The 16,316-nt window shown below is 37.3% G+C and overlaps 1 protein-coding gene across 3 annotated transcripts in view; it reads left to right on the top strand.

The window, feature by feature from the left end:
• Positions 1-16,316, top strand: part of LOC112115967 (nuclear factor 1 A-type) — a 297,087-nt gene that overhangs the window by 147,168 nt on the left and 133,603 nt on the right. The gene's annotated exons all lie outside the window — the stretch shown is intronic.

The following is a 16,316-nucleotide window of genomic DNA, read 5'->3' as shown; positions in this document are numbered from 1 at the left end:
CAGTGCACAGTAAGAGTGTCCACACGAGGAGTTAGTGCAGAGTAACTAGTGCTTACCATGTGGATGAACCCTTATTGATTTAAGTGGGTTTTGGGTCATGCTCTTAATGCTGCTATTTACCTTCTCTTTGTGTCCTTGAGAGAGGAGTAGGAGACACGGCCATTAGAAGCTATGCTGTCAGAGGAGGAGAGGTACCATAGAGAGTCTCGCTCCCTGCAGGGGTATTTTTGGATCCACACACATGGATCTGAAGTCAATGAGGTTTCTAACCCACACCTGCTACCCCTTTCCTGAGATCAGACGCCTTTTGGAGAGAGGATGCCGAAGTTCTGTTTGCCGAGTTCCCAGCAGATTTTGTCCCCTCCCATGGGATTTTTTATGGACCAAGACAGTTTAAATAATACAATGAGCTGGGAATGTTTTTAGATGGGTTAATTCTAAAATAGATGATCCTAATTTCTCATATGTAAGAAGAAAACTGCTTTACTCCTCCCCTAGATATTACAGTTTATTTAGGTTCAGTTGTTTTACCATGTCTTTATTAAGAATGTAGTGTAGATGTAGCTGTGTAGGTCCCAGGATATTAGAGAGGCAAGGTGGGGGAGATGATATCTATTATTGGACCAGCTTCTGTTGGTGAGAGACAAACTCGAAAGCTTGTCTCTTTCTGTCTGGCTTGAAAGCTTGTCTCTCTCACCAACCGAAGTCAATCCAATAAAAGATATTACCTCACCCACCTTGTCTCTTTATTAAGAATAACTGTTAGGATAGAGATAGCTGCCAGGGAAACTGAAGGGACCTGGTCTCTTTCTCAAGCTAATAAAATGATATTTTAAAATAGATTCCATGTATTTTTATACAGGAATAAGTTACCAGTTCTAGATTAAATCCAATCTGTGTTCATGTTGTTTATTTGAGGTAGGATTTTCAAAAAGCCCAAGGGAGTTAGATGCTCAAGTCTTATTAAAATTAAAATTCAGTGGGACACGGGCACCTGTCTCGCATAGGCTCCTTTGAAAATCTCAGCTTCATTCATAGATCTTATCTCACTTCAGACTGAGGGAGAAACCCCAGCTGATCATAAAGTTGTTACTTGTGAGCGTTACAGATTGTAGGATCCCATCACATGAAAATGTCTAGCTTGCATTGTCTATATGAATGTTTGAATACCAGATAAGTGGATCTAATTTAGCTTCGGTTTCTGAAGAGTTATAGACAATGCAGTGGCACTTTTCAGTAGATATTGCTTACTTTTCCCCATGATTACAAATATTTGAATACAATTATTCCATCAGCTGGACACATTTTCCATCCCATTTCTGCTCGAACAGTAGTATAATTTAGTGTTGATTTAAAAGACAGTCTGCCTTAAAGCAGCTTGCAGAGTTTGCACACTGTGAATTGTAATTAAAGTATAAGGGGTTCTTATTATGTCAACAACTGGCATGAGAACCCCTGAGCAGCAGGTGACCCCAAACATGTGAGGTTTGTGACAGCTAGGATCCTTCTTTCACTGGTTTAGCAATCTGAAAGACCAAATTGAAAGAAGCCCAGAGGCTGTATATTTCATTAGGTCCCAAGGGAAGTGTGGGATACAGCTTCCTTCTGTTTCCCTGGGATGTAGCCAAAAAGTTTCTAGAGGCTCTGTTTTTGACAGAGGCTTGCTGAAGGTAGGAGGGGGGACCTTCCGCCAGTCACCCATAGGACCATAAATTTGACATTTCCCACAGTTTCTTTGAGTCAGTGATGTTGCTGTGTCGGCAATATGTCCCAAATCTTGTGCTTTGTATTGTTTGAAAAGGAACAGTTAAACTTTCAGGGGAACTAAAATGTTTTTCTTCACTGTCCAATAGTTTGTCTGGTGCAAAACCACAAAGGATTATAAAGTACACATCTCAAAACAAGGTTTAGCTTTATCAAAAATATGTGTACTGTGCACACTCCTACAGTATATACCTTTTTAAAATGAAAAAGAAAGCAGGATGTAGAAATAAAGATGACATTTCTTCCAGTAGATAAAGCAGAACAGCACCGAAAAATATATATGTAGGACTTGATTGCAAGAGTGATAAGAAAAGGAATTTTATGCAAATACTGGGCTAAATTCATCCCTGGTGTTATTCCATTGAAATCAGTCCAACCTTGGTCCAAAGAGTGAATTGTGGTGCATACTAGTCTATAATGTATTAACATGCTTTGAGAACTTAATGTTGGAAACCAATAGATTCTTCATCCTCAGTCCTTCCAGTCCTTTTGTGATTGACCCATAGCCATAACCAGTAGAAACTTGTACTTTTCGAGTTCCTGCAAGAAACTCCTCCACACTATTTCTGCCTCTACAGGAAAAAAAGTTGACACAGCAACTCTATTACTACTTTTTCCTCTTTGACTTGTGTCTGTGTGTCTGTGTCTATGTGTGTTCAGCCTTTTAATCTTTGTTAATGAAGTTTTATTAAAACTTGTCATAAGAAATTTTAAAAATGAAGAGTACTCAGCTCATATAAACTATTTAGAAATGTTTTATTTCACACGCTCACACACAGATGGATCTATCAGTCTATCTATTGATCTATCTATCCATCCTGTGACCATCACTGTAGTGTCTGAGTACTTTCCATCACAGTGATCAGCTGTTGTATCTTATCTCTGTTCCCAGATATCTCTGTAAGTCCCACAACATCCTAGCACCACCTTACTGTACAAATCTCATGATGGTAAAGGGTTTGCTGGTCTTTTTAGTATATAAACCCATATTTATAAGTTTATTATTAGGAAGCAACTTGTCTAGCGGTGAGAAGAGGGGATTGGGTTTCTTGACTCCCAAGCACAATTATCAATTCTGCCACAAATCTGGTGAGTGGCCTTGGTCAAGTCACATAACCTACCGAGTTTCACTATAATTAGATTGCATAGTGACAGATATTTTACAAATGTGATAGATCAGATTAGAGAGAGATTAAATAGATTTCAGAGAATTTCTACCTCACTGAAGTATTTTGCGAATTCATGTTGGTAAAGTTCTTTGATGTTGCATGAAAGGCATATTAGAAATATAAAATATAATTATTTGTCATCTCTTTGTGAAAATTTGCTCAGAAATTAAATTTTTGAAACCTCGGGCACAAGGTTTCATCTGGGCCTTAGGGCTTGTCTACACTACCCTGCAATTGGGATTACAAGGGTATGAACAGGGATGTGCACCAAAGTGCTACTCTGTAACTCCTCCGTGTGGACGCTGTGGGCATAAACTAAAAGGTTCCTACTTTGCGTTAACATAGTCCTTTTCAAACAGGACTATAGTGAGAACAAGGAACTTTTTAGTTTGCTCCCACAGGATCCACATAGGGAAGTTACAGTGCAGCACTTTGGTGTGCAGAGCTATTCACACCTCTGTAGTCTGAACTGCATGCCTTAGTTTGGTATTTCAGAGATTTAAAAAAAAAATTGATTTATTGCTGTATAAGCAGGATTGCACCTAATATAGTTTACCAGTTTCAGACCTTTTTTTATGGGCATGTAACTTTTAAAAAGTTAGTATTGCAAACATTTTGCAAGCATTGAATCCATAACAGGGACCAGATATTTTTATGTTATTGTAAACAAAAGTATTAAAATGGCATAAATATTAAGATTTTGAAAGTAGCCCAGCCCTGCACTGCTTTCGATAAAGATGTGTATTATATGATTATTCTGACATGATTCTGCCTTTAATTATATTTCTACCTTCAGAAGTTACTGGCCTTTTACACATATGGAGCGGAGGCCAAATTGGTACTAAGAAATATTTGACCAAGTCCTTTTAATATTTTAGTTCATACAACGAACAATGATGGAAGTGTTCTGTTGTGATTAGTTTATTTTAACTGCACTGTGGTAAAGACACCCAAATGGCATTTGCCCTGGCAATAGGTGAATCTATATGAAAATGTTGTTACCAATAGCCCAGGAAGGTATTTATCATAGACCAATGGATCATTTACACTTTATATGGTTTGTCTTGGTTTCTTTGGAGAAGGCTTTGGATTTTTCATGACTAGCCAGCCTACAAATACGACTTCAAAGATGTTTCCAAACTAACACTGCAACTTTAAATTTGTCAAGGATTTAATTTTCCAAAAGCATTTGTACGATATTTTCTCTGGGAAGTTTTAGCTGCTCTTAGCTAATTTATCGACTACCCGAACTGAAGGTTCCCGACCTCTGTAATATATGCTAAGAGGCATATGCTGTAGCACATTAAGTACTGCTGCACAAAATACTCCCTTGTAGGATTCCCATCATCTTTGTCGCAGACATTATTTATGACATTTTAGTCAATATTTGCATGACAGAATGGTCAAAATTATTTTGTTTTAGGCATACCACTGATAACTGGAGCCATACTCTTTATCATTCTTTTACATTCATTAGTCACTCTGTAGTGTTTTTAACATTTTAAAACACTCATGCAATTCAAAGGCAAATAGATTTCAGCCAAAACGCCTTCAAAATTATCTTTTTCCCTTTGAGTTATTCAGCGATTTTTAACACTTCATATGTTTGATGTTTTTTTCTTTAGTCTCAGCAAGGCAAAGTTTTTGCCGGCTTTGAATACACTAAAGATATGAGTTTGGGAGAAAAAACGCAAGGTAACCTTAACTTAATGTGAAAATGTTATCAGACACAGCATAAGGTATAGCCAGCCCCCAAAAAGTGGGTATTTGCCTTCTAAACAAAGGGTAATTTTTTATTTTTTGTATTTTACAACAAAACTGATTAGTGAATAGTCTAACGCAAGAAAATGTTGCTGTTAATAAAGTTTCCTCAGTGTGCCAGAAAGCAGATGGTGGCAACAGAATAGCGTTTTCTTTTGACAGCTTTTCTGAATGCTTTCTAAACCTACAAGAGATTTTGCTATTCGATATTTAAATTTCTGACACTAGGATTCTTTTAATCTAAAAACAGAAATAGAAACTTAAACTTAAAATTGTAATCAAGTCAAGCTGTCTGTTCAACAGACCAAACCTGCATCTTTAAAAGTTTGATTGAAATTTTGTCTACTCGGTCCAGTGCTCTGTTTTAGGAGTTTGGGGCTTTTCTTTTTTTCCCTCCTCAAATTTTAGTTTCTCAGCAATGGAAGCAAGTTAAAATGAATTGTAATTAATATTTTCAGAGTGAACACTTTAAGCTTACTCTTTTTTTCATGCTGTGTTTTTTCAGTTCCCTGTCTTTATTTTTTTCCCCATAGCGCACCCTAGTATTCCACATATCTCCAAGGATCTGTTGTTCCCCAAGATGTTCATTTTAAATATTGCTTTATTCTTTCCTTGCTTATAGCCCTCAGACGTTGGATTTGGGTGTAATTTGGCACAATGGTTCTGTATAGACTCTGCAGGATATCACTTCTCTATTAGTTTTAACTTTGTCTTCTGCCTGTGTGGCTTATATACTCTGCAGAAGCGCAGTACAGCTAGACTGCCTAACAAAAAGCCTCTTTCTCTTCTGACTGAATCTGTCTTGTCGATGCCAACATGATACTGATGCAGCAAAACACATCCTGATTTTTATGGTAATTTAGTTTTCTTTTAAGCGGCAATCTGCAATATTGTGGGAGCAGGAACGTATCTGCAAAGCAGCGATTGGTGGGTATTCTCTGTAGACAGAATCTCCTAACTTTGGGAGATTGCTTCAGACTGACTGCAGTATTTCTGAAATTATTTGCAAAAAGCAGGCAGGTTAGAAGAGAGGAAGACGGGCTTTGGGGTGCAGAGCTGGTGTCTGGCAAGAAGGAGAGCTTAGAAGTGGCAAGCAGGTTTTTCAGTTACATACATTTCCGTATTTTCTCAAGAGGCGTAGTTCACATGAGGCTAACGAAAATCTGAAATGGAAATTTTTCAGATGCCACGTTGAACTCCTCAAATGCAAAGAACAAGGAAAAGACATCCACCAGGGGGGGAAAGTTGGCACTACAACCAAATATGTACTTAAAAGGAGTTGAGATGAGAGCTAAGAGGCAAGGTGTCAGGTACACCCCATTAAAAGAGAGCTTTGAAAACTAAGTTTCCACTATGAATCCATAATAAAAAATTAGGCTTAAACTTTGCTCACATTGGTGCTGACTGTAACTCAGTACTGAGCTGCTATTGACCAAAACGTCTGGAAATATCAATTTATGTCACCTTTCTTTTTATTCTTAACTAATCTCACCTGTTTTTATTTGTGACATTATTCTTCTTTGTTTGAAATACTAATCCTTAGTATATCAAATGGGCCCATTCCCCAGCAGATTCCTCCTTTTGTAAATGTTAGTATATAGGGTTTTTTTTGAATATTCTTTGAAAACTTTTCTCTTGTAGTTGGTTTTTTTATTCGTTTGCTTGCTTTTGTGTAGAGCAGTCAAGTCTTGGGTGAAGTCTAGGAAAAGAATGAATTTAGCAAAATGCCTAGATTGAAAAATACATTATGTTGCTGGTGCCGGGAAACAGCTGGACTGGTATTGGTGCCACAGCTAGGTTTGCCAATTTTGGTTGGACATATTCCTGGAGGTTTCTTCACATGACATAATCTTTAATTAAAAATTAATCTTTAATTCCTGGAGACTCCAGGACAATCCTGGAGGGTTGGCAAGCCTAGCAACAGCAGCTGTGAGTGGAAAAAAGACCAACTTTTGGAAGTCGCCTAAAGATTCTAACTCCGGGGTCGGTACATGCTTTTGTTTGTTTTATAAATAGAGGGCAGAACTGCACTGCTCTTACTGCCACCCCTTTAGGGCAATCCAGAGAGCAACCTTGAGATGACCTTGTAATGCTGTGCATCTTGGCTAGAGGAAATGTGCCTCGTTGCAAGTGATTACGTGGTTGGGGGAGGATAAGGGATGAGAACAAGCACCAGAATGAATAGCCTAGCAAATGCCACATGCTTGGATCCCTTAGGGGTGGGTCTGTCACAATAAATATATAGCAAAAGGAGGTGTGAGGGTGGGGAGAGATTGATGTGTGTGAATGTGCTGCAGCCCAGTGGAGTCTCCGTATATACTGAAAATGGTGGACACAGTTCTCCTCTCAGATACACTGGGGTAGACTCCATTGAAGTCAGTGCGGTTTACACTGGTGTAAAACCTGTGTAGGCCCAGAGAGTTGTACCAAACCTACAAGATCTGCTCCAAGCCATCATGGAAAAACATCGTCTGCGCTATAATATAATATAGTGCAAAGAAATGTACTATTACAATTAATAATTTAATTAGGTACCGATATGGAAGGTGCTTCAGTTCAAAGATTCTTGTGGAAGTGATTTGAAGTTGCCTCCAAAAAATGAACGAAAAGATGGCAGACGACAGGGATCCTAGGGGTATGTTTGCACTGCAGTAAAACACCCCTAGCTGGCCCATGTCAGCAGGCTCGGGCTGCAGGGCTATAAAATTGCATTGTAGACATTCAGGCTCTCACTGGAGCCCAGACTCTGGGACCCCATGAGAGGGGAGGGTCCCAGAACCTGGTTTTGGGCCCGAGCCTGAACGTCTACATTGTATTTTTATAGCCCTGCAGCCCGAATCCCATGAGCCTGAGTCATCTCACATGGGCCACTTGTGGGTGTTTTATTGCAGTGTAGACATGCCCTAAGGGAGACTAAAAGGATTCAGTCTGACTGGCATTAGTACCAGGCTTTTAAGCCACACTTTTTCCATGCAGTACAGTTGGAAGTTTTCTAGTTTAACCATGACAACACCGTAGTTATGGTGCCTATGTATAAGAGGGAACGATATCTGGTGTTTAGAGCAAGAGATTATGGGCCAGGCCTCTTGCCTTCTATTCCCATCTTTTAGACACTGTAGCTCTGGAGATAAATCACTTAATCTCTCCATGCCTCAGGTCATTCATCTATAAAATGGGTATAATATTCATCTTCCTTACAGAAGTATTGTGAGGTTTAACTTAATCCTAATAAAATGCTTTGAATTCCTCAGATGAAAGATGTTATATGAGTGCACATTATTTTATTATTAATAGTAATAGTTTCAGTGTGTCATTATTTATAATGGTGTTTTTCTAGTTTCATCAGTTCACATATTTTGAAATGTTATAGCTCAAATGAGCTTTAATTAATTACAGATTGAAGTTCAGACAAATGCTGTAGAATTACTCTATAGTTTTAAAGACCTATATACTGAGCGTGCCCGAACCCTGCTCACTGACACTTTAGGATCATCAATGAAGCCCTTCTGTGTTTTAAACTCTTCATTGGTGCGCATATTCAGAACGTTGATGGCTTCTAAATAGAGTGGTTCAAATATTTCAAAGCACTAGAGATTAGTACAGTGTGAAGCAATTTAAAATTATTGTACTGCAATTAATTTTAAATAAGTGAGCACTGCATCTGTCTAGAAACCCATATAGATCCAAATGGACGCGCTCTAAAAAACTGAAATGATCCAATACATTTAAATCACTTTAAAGTCATAGAAATGAATAGTGTAAATCAGTTTGTGAGGGACTTAGGCAAATTTTGTAGAAAGGAATCCAAGGGTTAAGGCTCAAATTAGATTTTTTATTTTGGGGTTCATGATGATGAAAAATAGGTTAATTTATATTTCCCAGTGGTTTATCCTGGCTCTTATTTATTCTGATTTTTTTATTTCCCAAGATTGTAGAGGCTCAGAAATCCAACTTTGCCCAGATTTTTTCCCCATTACAAATACCTTTCTCCAAACCTATGTAAAAAAGGTATATAAGACAAATAATGGTCCATACCTAGGAAATGCCAAGTATATTTTTAAGTGCAGCTGAAAAATACTGCAAAATTAAATATTTTACCTCATAAAAGCTCATTTTTCTTGTCGGGCTGGATTACTTAGGGAATATGGATTTTTTCACCTCTAAATCATCAATTAAAATATGACCCATGTCAGTAGTTATCAAAATTAATTACAAGCTGATGGCTTTTTGGAGGCCTATGCAAAATGAATTTGTGGTCTCAGTCCAGTTCTTGTAGACAGGGGTCCAGGTTAAAAAGACAGTCTCACAAGTAATAGAGGGCCTGATCCAAACCCAGTGAAATCAGTGGGATCTACTGACTTTGGATCAGGCTTATGAAGATATATGGACAGGTTCTTCTCAGATCTCTAGCACTTCAAGGCACGGTTTTGGTAGATATGTACAACTCTCTCCACAATATACTGTTAGGTCTAAAATTCCAAATTATCTTCCAAATATCATAGCCAGAAATTTATTTGTTACCCATGGAATTTACTTGATTATTCCATTTCACTTTTTTCCCTAAACTCTATTGAATAAATAGTACCATCGCTTCCTTCTTCATACAGCAGCTCAATGTATTATTGGGGTGATTGTTTACTTCAGGGTAATTTCTGCCTCTTGGCAAATGACTGGTGAGTGTCTGTCCTGACACTGATGTGGGACGCCAACCAAATGGTTTCCTGGATGGAGTACGAGCCCCACTTGGTTTTTAAGGACCGGTTAGTAGCTGACATTTGCAAAAAATTGTTTCCAGCTTGCTCCAGGACTGACGGGGAGTTCCAGAGCTGTGGAATGACAAAAAGCAAAGGGGCCCCCTCTGTATGGCCTTTTTAAGGCCTTACCTTACTTTTAGACAGTTGTCATTATCTTTGTCTAAAGGTCATGGCTAAATTGAATAAAAGGAAAGCTGTGTGTTCCTGTCGATGCACAAAGGCAGTATTGACTTTCCTAATCCAGTTTGCTGAGGGGTGAGAGAATTAAATTAGATATCTAAGCACAGAAATTGAGAGCCTTTGAAAACAAAGATAAGGAGACAGGCTGTATTTTCCCTTTCCTGGGAGCACTGGGCTCAAGATTTTGCAGGTGTGTCATCTGATCCATGGCTTGCATCGATCAAAACTGTGCCAATGCATATTTAATTAGCAAGGGGACCCTGGGTGCATTATGGCCATCATCCCTATATTGAATGGACTGTCAGACTTTCTGAATGCTTCCCCACCCCCAGCCCCGCTTCGTTGTTTGGGGAGCTTCTGCATTTTGTCTGAGCAGCTAAAAGTTTCTTTGTTTTTAGCTGCTGATGCATACAGCACCACTGAGGAGAATACAAACAAGTAAAGTCCTAAAGTGTTTATTTTGTCTAGGAAAAAGGGCTGAACAAATTTGAATCCTTTGGGTTCGGGTAACAGATTTTTGTGTCTCTTGGAATTAAAAAAAAACAGTTGCATGTTGTTTACTTTAAGAATATCTTATTATAACAAATAAAATGTGTGCTATGGGATTCCTTAAGGAATCCTTTGATGACAATTTGAATTAAGTCAAAATTAATGTTTGCTGCTGCAAAGAAATACATAGAAAATGTTCCAGAAATAAATCAATAAGCAGGAATCAAAGGCTGTAAACTGTTTTAAAAACAAACAGTTAGACGTGAATCAAATGCTTGTTTGTAATATCAAGCAGCAAATACGGGAATACACAGATTTCCCACATTCTAGGGCTATCGCATGATACCAGTAAATCATTCATGGATGGACTCGTGAAAACAAACAAAGTTGATTTAAAATGAAAACTATTTTGATACCGCTTTGGAGTACTATTATCATTATAGTCAAGTTATACACGCTGCTCCCATTTCTTATGACTAAGGAAGTAATGAGGAGTTTTTGCCTCAGACAAGTTAGCTCTGGAGTTTCTGGGATCTCTGCTTCCATCTACCTTGTTACAAAGCCTGATTATTCAGACAAAGTGTTGCTTGATAAACAGATGTAATACACAAAGTCTGCTTAGAATAAAGAGCAACAGACTGTGGGCACATGTTTTGGTCTCATTCAAACTCATCAGCATAGTCTAGCTAGCTGTTTTGTCGCTAGTCTACTTACAGGGTAGCTTAGTAACGTCTTACTGGTGAAGTAATAAGGAGTTTTTTGCCACAAAAGTTTTGTGGCAAGGGCTCATGGGAAAATCATTTGCATACATCTTGTTACAAAGGCTGACTACTTCCTGGCTTAGACAAAGTGTTGCCTGATAAACAGACTTAACACACAAATGTCTGTCTGGAATAAACAACAGCAAGCTTTGATTTACATTTCCATTATCAAAGATAATCTCTTTCCCAGTGTACAGGAATTAAGAGTCCTCTCCTAATAAAAACCAGACTGGCATTGCTGTGATTTTACCACCGCAGAACCCTTGTTCATGAGTTGAAAGGATGTAACATACTGTATATGGGGTGCATAAAATAAGAACTAGACGGCTGGTATGGATATATACATGTGTGAGGCAGACATGTATGATAATGACACATGGGCACTTGGAACACCTTATAAAATAGTTGACTTGAAGGTGATGGCTAGAATTTAAATGTAGATCAGTGTCTTATTTAAAATAAATAAATAATAGTACACACCCCTATAACTATAAATAGGCGTGGCAGAATTTGATTTTTATTTTTTTATAATTTCAATGGATCAATGTTTATTTTTAAGCATTTTAAAAATATTTATCCATTTAAATTTTCACAGTTGCACAAAATGATGGGTTTTAAGCTTTTTTTCTCAGTTTTTATTTTTCCAATTTTCACTGTGCTGCGAGGTTGTCAAACAATAGAGTGGTCAGAAAATAACTATTTGATGACGGTAGACATTTAGATTCAAAAACGAAAGCCTTATAAACTGTTAAAACACAAATTGCCAACACCACATGTCAAAATAAATATTCTGAAATGAAACTCTAATGAATTCTCAAGCAGCATTTTTCTTACTTTGCTTATCTGCAAATTTTAATTATTATTGGTGGAAATATTTTTTCGTCAGTTTGTGTGTGTTAGGTGAAATTTACATTTATCGATATTTGCTGAAATATCTAATCCTTCCAAATCTATCTATAAATAACAATTGTAGTAAATTTAGTAAAAGTAAGTATAAAAAGTCTCAGTACCTGTGCTGGTTTCTGCTTGTAAATCACTCGTCCCTTAAACTCAGCATACAGGTTTCTGTATAAAGGGATATGATTTAGATTTTTTTTATATATATAAATCTTTGGTGGAATCTGTACCCCAAATTATAGATGAAAACTGTATTGCATGAACACAACCCAGATGTATAAATATTTTATTACAAATAGGACTCTGAAACTTGAATAAAATGTCAGACCATTATATAATATTTTCCCAATAAAACATGACATGAATGCAAAATTTTACTTGTGCACTTTTCTAGTGCTTGTGAAAGATGTGGACTGACAGTACTGAAGAAAGGAGCTCTCTATTTACTTATCCACAGAACAGGGTCAGCATGGGCAGTGTTAATACAGTCTTCCTCATTGATCCCCACCAACATGCTTTTCCTCTATCCTGAAGGGACCACCTCTCCCAGTTAGAGGGTAGATACATTTCCATGCCCATTCACACACTGGCTTCTCTGATGAAACCAATAACAAGGGTTCAGTTATGATGGGGACACTGGTTTGGTAGGAATTAATCTGACACCCACTAATTCATTTAACATAGAACACCAGATAGCCAAGATAGGTTGCTTAAGATCACTTCGGCCTAGATTCAAACAGGAAACGCTGAGAGGAAGAACATTGCATGTCCTGAATGAAAATGTTAGAGGAGATTTTCTGTTTACCATACAGTACCTCTCCAAGAAAATGTCTTGCCTCTCAAGGTAGCATAATTATAAGTAGTGTAGTAGTGGTAAGTGGATAAGTGTATTTTGATTATCAAACTGCATAAGCAGTTGGTAAAACTATGGTCATTTTCTGTGAGGAAGTAGGATATCTCTGTGTCTCTGTTTCAGGTCTGTTTCTTCTTTGTCTACAAGTAAGGACCGCGGTGTTAGTCTGTTGATGTTGCTACCACCTAGAACCCAGAGTTTTCACTGAACCTTTCATCTTTCCTTTTTATTGTTGCCAAACAATGGATCACGTCTATTCAACGGCACACATCATCACGAGCCCTTTTTCTACAGTGTAGTGAATCTGTGGTCACACACATACAAGGCACCACAATTTACAGTGGGAATGAAACCCAGGACCATCAGCGTCAGAAAGCACAAATCCCTCCTGCTTGAGCTAAAGGACCGTGCCTGTCCACAGTTTGAGGTCAAGTTCAAGATCAGACTCAGCTCTTCCATATAACGCCCACTGTTGCATTGGGATAGCATGTTTTTAAGGGCCTGATCCACAATATCAGAGGCTGCTTCAGAAAATCTGGCCCATTTTGTCTTTTTTCACCCCCACTAATAGTTGGCTCCAGGAGATACAGAATAATATAGCTTCAAAATTCCTTTTATTCTGTTTCCTTATAATGATTATTGATATCAGCCCCATCTGAGCCCCGATAGTCCAGTAAACCAAGTGTACTCTCATGCGTGCTAACTCTTGCTACTTTAGGGTTAAAATTCTATCGGAGGGCTTTTTTTAAACTAAAAAATGCTGCGCTATTCAAGGTTAAGCTTCCTTAAACATAAAACTAAACTCCTGGATTTTAAAAAAAATCAGCAATCCCTAATAGTGCTTCCTCACTATAATGTTTCCAACTCCATCTGAAATCATTTAAATACACCCCTTAATAACATGCACTTTATTGTAATATACAGATTCTTTGGCTTCCTACCAGCCCTAGCTTCAGGCACCAATGAAACTCGTTGCCGCAGGGGGCCCTGGATTCAAGAGGGGCTCCCATCTACTGTATATTTTGTTTTGTATGTTTTTCACTGGCTCTAATTATTGCAGGTGGTAGAATTTAGCTGGCAATGTCGCTGCTAAAGAAAATAGGCATAAAGTGTCTATAGTGTATTGTGTGAAGCAGCTATCAAATACATAGAGAAGAGAATATCAAATGCATTGTTAAACTGCTTTATAATAAGTGATTTTATTGATTTCATGCAAATACTTAGAAAACAGTCTTTCATTTATATCTATTATGTATGGACAAAAATTAATTTATTTCTCTAGTCACCTGTTTGGCTAACGGACTCAGTAGGACTGATATCCCACCCACAATATCAGAACCCACAAAACATGAAACATTCAGAAAGCTGGGGTTTTAAAGTTTCCTTAATCAAAATGAAAAATTGTGCAAGCTATTGCCAACTCAGGAAAAAGTGAGGTGGGCTGTGAACAAAAACTATGTAGTCCTCGACAGGGTTATAAAATACAATGGCACTGAATTTTGCCAATCCTTTAATTGTGTGGTGGCACATTTATATGTGCCAGATCATCTGCAGCATCTGAATAAAACCAGGGAAACAAAATTCTGCATAGAAACATTTTGGCTAAGTGCCTTCTTCAGTGTTCTTATCAGGGGTTTCCATGAGACGGTACCTTGCATGACAATTCTGAGCAGACTTTTGCCCAGTTAGTATTTTTGGGAGCCTTAGATGATCTGTATCATCGTATTTTTAAAAACACATTTTACTGCATTTTATTTTCCTTTGCCCGTTTGCAAACACTATAGTTTTTGGGGGTATTTTTTACATGAGGAGAGGGTTGCAGAAAAATAGGATTTGTAGCTAGATGTGAAAAAAAAAAAAGGCAAGTCTCAATATGCTAACAAACGTTCTGGGCTCACTGTCTGTCTTGCCACTAATTCTGGTGTCTGGAGCGCGGCGCTAAACATATACAAAAATGCATTCTTTGTATCTCAGCATCCAGAGAGAAAGTCTAAGTTTCTGTGCCGAATACAGGATATGGAGCATCGATGAAGAGCGAAGGTGCCACACTAGGTATCAGAAGTGTGCCAGCTCGTAGCTTGGCATCCTTGCATGTACCAGTGATCGGCCATTCCCGCTGCCGTCTAAATGACTTTTAAAATATTTTTTTAGTTATTCATCTTATTTCCATATTTCTTCACTATCTGTTTTAAAAAATAAATATTTTTACTACATTTTAACATTATTTTAGTTGTAACGGTCAAACAGTGATTGAACAATGACTTGGTGGGGAAAAAAGAAACATAATGCATGTCCTATGCAATGAAATATGTTGAATTAGTCCTTGAATGCTGACTGAATTTTTAACCTTTGTGGTACCAAAAACATAAAACTTCTGTCAAAATATGGTGTCCAGAATATGGCAACGCTGCGGATAGGCTTATATGGACTATCTGCTATCCAGGATCTGAGTTTAGAGATAATGCTAACCCACAAAGTTGATATTTAAAATAAAATGTTAGCGACAAAGTTTAAATTTAAAATCTTTGCCAAGCTTCCTTTAGGAAATGATTAAAATAATACATTTAGAAGCTGGAGGAGAAGATAGTTCTTAGAGGTAGATAATAGTGTTGTGGGATAGCACATTGTCAGTTTTTTTAGCTGAACTTCACGTTGATTTTAACTACAGATATCTACCCTGGAGCTTTCTTTACTAAACATTTTTAATTTTAATTTTCATAAAGTTTCTAATATAATGTGTGCACCTTTTATTAGATTTAGTGTTTAATTTATACGGAATTGTCCTTTAAGCTTTTTCACAATAGTTAATGGATACAGTAGCAGGTAAATTTTTAAAAAATATTTAAAATAGGCATTTTCTTTATAGTACTCAGTGGTAATTAAAAGCTTCATTTGCTTAAAAGCAAGGGGCCTTTTTAAAGCAATAAATTAGCATTGCTTGACCCAAGGTCTCTAGAAGTGCTGCTTCTTTCAGTGCTATTAATACCTCAAAGAAATAGAAGGGGTGGTGTTATCACTCTATTGCAATAGAAGTAAGATTTTCAATTTAATCACAGTTAAGTGTCATGACCTTTTGATCTTGCATTGACTTCTGACTGAAATGTAGTCCAATTTCAGACAGCTAATTCTAAACCTTGCACAGTCAAGGTGACGTGAGGAAATAGGTTTACCACAAATGTAGATTTTTTTTTAATACAGTAACAAATGGTTTCATTTCTTAAGTGTGTTTTGAGTTAAAGCTTTTTTAAAAGTTTAAATTTATCCCAAATTGTTCTTTTACCCAAAACTGATAAAGTGTGATTTCTTTTAACTCTGTAATGTTTCTGTTAGTCTTAAGAAAACCTAGTTAAGAGGTTGAGTTTTTCTTTAGAAAATATTTTTTTACACATATAAAGCATTTTTTCCAATTTGAAGAGCAGACAGTTAAAAATAATTATGAAACAAAAATCTTGTTTACCCAAAGCTTCTCTTAAAAATCCTTATTTTTTAACTAAAAGCACCTTTTTTAGTACAAAAGAAAGTGAATGTAGATTAACAAACCTACATCAACAGAGATGATCTTACGGGTCGTTTGATTGTTTCAGGCAAATATATTAGTAGGTTAGTTGGAGACTTCTAACTGGGAACCTGTAGAATTCATTATTGGTGCATGTCCTGAAGCCGTTGGTTCAGCATCTGATCTCGCTTT

The sequence above is a fragment of the Terrapene carolina genome, unplaced genomic scaffold (genome assembly GCF_002925995.2).
Source record: "Terrapene carolina triunguis isolate 2854851 unplaced genomic scaffold, T_m_triunguis-2.0 Scaffold210, whole genome shotgun sequence".
NCBI classification, from domain to species: Eukaryota; Metazoa; Chordata; order Testudines; family Emydidae; genus Terrapene; species Terrapene triunguis.
This window is presented reverse-complemented; position numbering and strand designations above follow the sequence as displayed.